Source organism: Sorex fumeus, unplaced genomic scaffold (assembly GCF_029834395.1).
Source record: "Sorex fumeus unplaced genomic scaffold, SorFum_2.1 ptg000054l, whole genome shotgun sequence".
In the NCBI taxonomy this organism is placed as follows: domain Eukaryota; kingdom Metazoa; phylum Chordata; class Mammalia; order Eulipotyphla; family Soricidae; genus Sorex; species Sorex fumeus.
The window spans coordinates 15,809,343-15,816,247 of NW_026606111.1; the positions used below are offsets into that span (position 1 = coordinate 15,809,343).

At 35.4% G+C, this 6,905-nt stretch overlaps 1 non-coding gene across 1 annotated transcript; it reads left to right on the plus strand.

The window, feature by feature from the left end:
* The first annotated feature begins 3,411 nt into the window (after positions 1–3,411).
* Positions 3,412–3,572, plus strand: LOC130033822 (U1 spliceosomal RNA). The gene has a single exon (XR_008793985.1). It is a non-coding gene; the product is annotated as a U1 spliceosomal RNA (small nuclear RNA).
* Positions 3,573–6,905: the final 3,333 nt, after the last annotated feature.

The following is a 6,905-nucleotide window of genomic DNA, read 5'->3' on the forward strand; positions in this document are numbered from 1 at the left end:
AGACGTTACTGGGCCCGCTCGAGCAAATCGATGATCAACGTGAGGGCCTTTACTTTACTTTACCTTTACTAGTATATATTATATGTATTATAATATATAATACTTAATACTGTGATACTCAGCAGCTTCTTCAGGGCAGGAGAGACAGACAGTGCTGCCTCTTCCAAGTATAACACTTAGCTCTCACACTGACTTACTGAGTTTCGCCAGTTGACTGCTTGTGTCTAAATTCTGAACCTCTAGTTCTTAAGGGCTGCTGGGTTAAATGTGATGAAAACTAGTATTTATTTAAAAGGCAAACTTATGCCAACAGCATTTTATATATTATACCTTTTAATATTTACAACACTTTAAGTTAGATATAATTAACCTCTCTTTGTGGGCACAATGACAGGTTAAGAATGGTTATTTTCCAAAGGAATTCTTTGTATAGCAGAACTGGATTGAGATATATAACTGTTAACTTTTGAAAAGACAACTTGTGAATAACTTATTTGTGCTCTTGTGGTATGGAAATGTGATGGCAGGTGGCAATAAATTTGAAAATATAATTATTCCTGATTGTAAAATCAGGGAATTTCTATTTCCTAAATTCTAATGCTGGAACATGTAATGCTCAAGATGATCTTCACCAGAATGATAGGGAAACAAGTATCAAATGTGTTTATGGTTGACAAGACCAATGAGGTGTGCATGTGGAGTAGAATCTGTTGGTTTAGATTTATCATATAGACAACTAGCCAAAAATTTTGATAATGAGATGAAATATAAGATAATATAAGATTTAATAATTTCAAATAAAGCCTATATCAATTGCCATAAGGATTTAACTTTGGCTGTACTATTTGCCAGGATGACTAGCAGGGAAGAGGGATTCTGTGAGGTAGGGATCAGAATAATTGTACTGAAGGAAAAGAATTTAAGCTAATAACCAGACTCATATTCTTTTATGAAAGCAGAAACTTTTCTCATGAGATCAATGGGGTATAAAGCGTTTTATACCTGATCTGAAAGCAAATTTTGAAGTTTGGTGAGAAATCCATCTAATGTAGAAAAACAGGCTTTCTGTTTTTTTCGTTGATGTTTTTTGACATTCCTGGCAATACTCAGGGACTCTACACTCAGGGATCACTCCTGGAAAGCTTTTGGGGCCAAATGTGGTAGATAAACCACATGTGGTGCTGGGTAACAACCCCAGGTCAATCACATGAGAGGCAGATGTCCTGCCCTCTACCCCTACATTAATAACATTAATGGGATATATTAATGGATGTATCTTTTTTGTTTTATCAACTTCCACTTTTAGAGGGTTTGAAGCATCCCCAGTTTTGCCTTACACATTCCATTAGAGGAACAGATTTAGTCTTATACCCATGAGCCCGGCAAGCTACCGAGAGTATCTCGCCCGCATGGCAAAGCCTGGCAAGCAACCCATGACATATTTGATATGCCAAACACAGTAACAACAAAGTCTCATGATGGAGACATTACTGGGCCCGCTCGAGCAAATCGATGAACAACGGGAGGACAGTGACAGTGACAGTGACTCATGTGCTAAGTTATCTTATTTGTGGCAGCAATTCAGCAGATACAGATTATTGAATCAACATCTTAGAGGTTCAGAACTCAGAGTCACAAGTTTCATGTTATCAATGAGTATGAGGACTATTTTACTTCTATGTGCCCTGAGGCATGGAACAGACAATTTGAAGAAATAATGAAAGACAAATGAATCAAAACTTCAGAAACAGAGCGATGCCATTTTCATTTATGTCCTAGGCCATTGTTACTTTTAGATTCAGTGTTACATCTGCATTGTTTGCAAAATTCCTCTTTTGCTTTAAACTGACAGTTGGTGGCCGTAACTTCCGAATACAAAATTTCTAACTATATGATTAGTATTAAACTGTTTGAAATTAATGGAGATAAAATTAAACATAAGAGATTTTTCCATAGTTGTCATTTTACTCACGATTATTTCTATCAGAAATAGAAACTCCTAGTATTCTCAATTTAGAATAAAGTAGCAGATATCATTGTAGACAAGTATATTAAAAGAGAGTGAGTTCTATTACATGAAGAAAATATGACATTTAACTAATAGAACCAAAGGCAATTGCTCACCTTTAGGAAAGGTCTTTTTATTCTTTAATATGATTGTTAGAATAGCATTTTCCCCCATACTTGGTACTATAAAAATAATATGAATAACTTGACCAATTGAACTTTTATTTTAAAATTAAATTTTAAAGTACTCATATAAAGGAACAGTCAAACAAAACAAAGAAAATACAACCTCTTCCATTTCAATTTATTTTCTAAGGAAATATTTATTTCTAAGGAAATATTTTCTAAGGTAATATATTTCTAAGGAAATATAAGTAAAATAAAAATAAAAAAGCAGAGTCAGATGAAATAGTATGAGTTAAGGCACTTGCCTTGCATATGATATACCTGGTACCACATATGGTCCCCTGAAACTTCTAGAAGTTATCCCTGAGCACAGAACCAGTAGGTAAGCCCTGATTACCTCCTGCTATGGCCCCCAAACTAAATCAAACCAAAACCAAAACAAACATAAAAAGTTAAAACATCTATGTAACATCCATTGGTATGACATTTAATTATGTTAGAGAGTAGCCACAGTGAAATATGTTTAATAATAATCATTTTAACACTAGACTTTCTAAATGTACTGTAAGTAACATATGTATAATCTCTTACCTATATATTATCTCTGGAGCGATAGCACAGCAGTAGGGCGTTTGCCTTGCACGCAGCCAACATGGCCGACCCAAGTTCGATTCCTCCGCCCCTCTCAGAGAGCCCGGCAAGCTACCGAGAGTATCTCGCCCGCACGGCAGAGCCTGGCAAGCTGCCTGTGATGTATTGGATATGCCAAACACAGTAACAACAAAGTCTCCAATGGAGAGGTTACTGGGCCCGCTCGAGCAAATCGATGATCAACAGAGGGTCTTTACCTTTACCTTACCTTTAGATAGAGATATTCTAACAGTTTTTAGGATACATTTTTTAAAAATTTGAATCACTGGAGCGGGAGCGATAGCACAGCGGGTAGGGCTTTTGCCTTGCATGTGGCTGAGCCAGGTTCGATTCCCAGCATCCCATATGGTCCCCTGAGCAGGGCCATGGGTGATGCTTGAGTTCAGAGCCAAAAGTGACCCCTGTGCATCGCCGGGTGTGACCCCCAAAAAAGCTAATTAATTAATTAATTAATTAAATAATACATTAAGAAAATTTTGAATCACTGAGACATACAAGTTTCAGTCATACAATCTTCCAGGACCCATCCCCTCACCAGTGCTCATTTCCTGCTACCAGTGTCTTCTGTTATATATGATACATTGCTGTGTTTTCTGTGACTCATAAACAAAAAAAATATCAATGATGATACTTACCTGGCACAGAGATACCATGACCATGTCGGTAGTTTTCGCCGAATTTGGCTTATTCATTGCATTCTGTATGTGCTGACTCTTATGATTTCTCCAAATGTGGGAAACTTGACTGCATATTTTGTGATAGTGTGAGATTGTATTTACGCTCTATCCTAAAAAAATAAAATCAATGACTTTCATAAATATCTTCAGTGGCGTATCTTATTTACAGCTCTTATTTTCTGTTCCAATATAAGAAAATGATAAATAAATTTTATCCTATGCCATAAGATTCTGAGGAGCATGACTTCCTCAACAGTATATTTTATGTTTGCACATATGCTATTTAAGTTACCAAGAATTTTTTTCTTCGATAACTGTTTAAATAGTCATAGCATAGTAAACAAATTTGAAAAATTTTAATAGTCCTTTTTTGGTCTATAAAGTTTGTATTCTTATCAGAGAGGTATATAGAATATATGAAAACAATAGTATAGAGCTAAAAATAACATGAATTATGTACAGTACCTCACTGTTAATGAATTTGTGCTCTTTGTTCTATTTTTATGTAAAGACATTAAATGTGTCACAAGGAATGAAAATCCAATGCAAAAACTACTTACAGCATATAGAAGAAAAGAAATGTTAGTATTCTCTGCCAAACACATATATGTGACTAGAATCCTTCATTCAAAGATGTATTCCCATATATATGAAACATATATTTAGGTGGTACATACACCAAGATTTTTCCCTCCAATATCTAATCCAATTTTCAGGTGGTATCACTGAACATTAATGTGATTATATATTAAATTAATTTTAGCACTATTTTCAACATTTATTTTTAACAATTAGATTCATGATTCTATTTTAAATATATACATGTTTAAGCAATTTCAAATTAACTCATCACTCTAAACCACCAAATCTTTAGTAGACAAACTATGGTAACAAGATAAATGAGCATTTAAATATTAATTTTGGCACTGTGGTTTACAAAATTGTTATTTATATGGTTTTGTACATAAAATATTCTTGAACCACACATTCTGTCTGCTTGAAAACACCTAACATTCTGCTTTCCTCCATCGTTGTCACAATGTCCTTCCCTCCAATCCTCACTCTTTAAGTTTCCCCCATTGTTATGTTTCCTACTAAATAAGATCTCAGTTTCTGTTGTCTTTGGACCTGTGTTATTCAGCTACTATGTTCCTTTGTTAGTTTGTTTTAGTTTGGGGGCCACATACTCTTAGGCTTTACTCCTGTACTCAGGGATCACTCCTGGCAATGATTGTGGATCTTATAGGATACTGGGGAACCCAACCTGGTCTGTAGAAAGCAATGCCTCTGTACTATATTTCTCTGCCTCTGTACTATATTTCTGACCCTAAATTTTGCTAGAATTTGTTTTATTGGGGAGGGGGCGGTGAGTACACCCAACAATGCTCAGGGCTTACTTCTGGCTCTACACTCAGGAATTGTAGCACTGTCCTCCCGTTGTTCATTAGTGGATAGCACAGCAGGTAGGGTATTTGCCTTGCATGAGGCTGACCCGGGTTCAATTTCTCCTTCCCTACTGGAGAGCCTGGAAAGCTACTGACAGCATCCTGCCTGTTCATCAGAGTCTGGCAAGCTCTCTGTGGGGTATTTGATATGCCAAAAACAGTAACAACAAGTCTCACAATGGTGACATTACTGGTGCCCGCTTCAGCAAATTGACGAAAAATGGGAGAACACTCAGGAATTACTACTAATAATTCCCTCAGAGGACCATCCAGGATGCCATGGATTGAACTTCTGTCGGCATAATGCAAGTCAGAGGATGTACCCACTGTTCTATTGCCCCAGCCCCTGTTTTATATTCTGAACAATACAATTGTAATTTGAATAAAGTTTGAATTAAATGACTATAATACAGTTAGTAGGATAGTCATTTTAGTAATGTTAACTCATTCAGTCCATGAGCATGAGTCCATGAGTCCATTCAGTCCATGAGTATCATTCATTTTCATATATTCTATTTCATGAAATGATCAATTATAATTTATGCCTTTCATAATCTTTATTATCTTCATTCCTAGGTACTTGAATTTTTTCTGCCATTTTAAGGAAAGTTAGTTTCATTATTTCTTTATCTTCTTCATTGAATATAGAAATCAAGCAGCTTTTGCATGTTTATTTTCTAGCTTCTCAATTTATATTATTGTTTTATGTTTCAAATAGATTTTAGTGGCATCTCTAGAGCTCTCTATGTATAGAAAATATGCATAGCTTAATTAGTTTCTCTTTTCTTCTAGTATTATTTAGATATTGTGACTTACAGTACTAGCAATACTAGTGTTTCAAGCAATATCACACCACTGCCAGTATCATTGTCCAACCTCTCACCATAGTCTCAATGTCTTCCTACCCTCCCAGCTACACCTCCTTGGCAAATTCAATTCTGTAGGTTGTCTGTCATGTTCTTATATGTTTCTCAGATAAATGTTATTTAAAATTTTAAATATCATGTAAATAATTTTAAAACTTTTTAGAATTAGTTTGGAAATTTTAATGACTTAGCATTGTGACTTGGGGATATAGATTTATGGATTTTATTATTTTGAAATTTTAATATTCAACAACATAGTTTTCACAATTATATCTCTTGATTGGGACATAAACTATTTTGATTTGGTAGAAAAAGAAAGGGATGAGCTCAAATGCTCTCTCTGTCTCACTTATGCCAGCTTTTCTAGTATAATATTTTTTTTATTCAAGTTTAGTTTAGCCACAGTAATTTAAAGTGTTAGAGTACTGGGTCTATTTCATTTTTTCTCCTTACCTAATTGCTGTAAGTATATCTTCCTAAATCAAGTGAAAAATAATGGGTCAGAGTGACTGTCCCCATCTAGTGCCTGATCTTAGAGTAAAAGCTTTTAGTTTTTCATCAGTGTGTATGAAATTATCATTAGGCTCTTTTGTATATGACCTTTATTTTGTTGAGGTATGTTTCTTCCATTCTGTTGAGAGTGTCGTCTTTGTTTTCCATAAGTGGATGTTCATTCTTGTAAAAAGCTTCCTTTGCATCCAATGATATTATCATATGATTATTGTCATTCTTTTTTTAATTAATTGATTTGTCTATGTTGAACAATCTTTGCAACCTTGCAATAAATTCTATTTTGTCCTGATGTATGATTCTTTGAGTATATTTGAGTTTTTTTCAAGGTGTTCGGATTTATGTTGATCTGGGAAACTAGTCTATAATATAATCTATAATTTATGTGTCTGTGTGTGTGAGATATGTATGATTTTGGTATTTTTGGAATAATTTTGGGCTGGAGCGATAGCACAGCGGGTAGGGCGTTCGCCTTACAAGCGGCCAACACGGCCGACCCGAGTTCGATTCCTCCGCCCCTCTCGGAGAGCCCGGCAAGCTACCGAGAGTATTCGATATGCCAGACACAGTAACAACAAAGTCTCCAGTGGAGACGTTACTGGGCCCGCTCGAGCAAATCGACG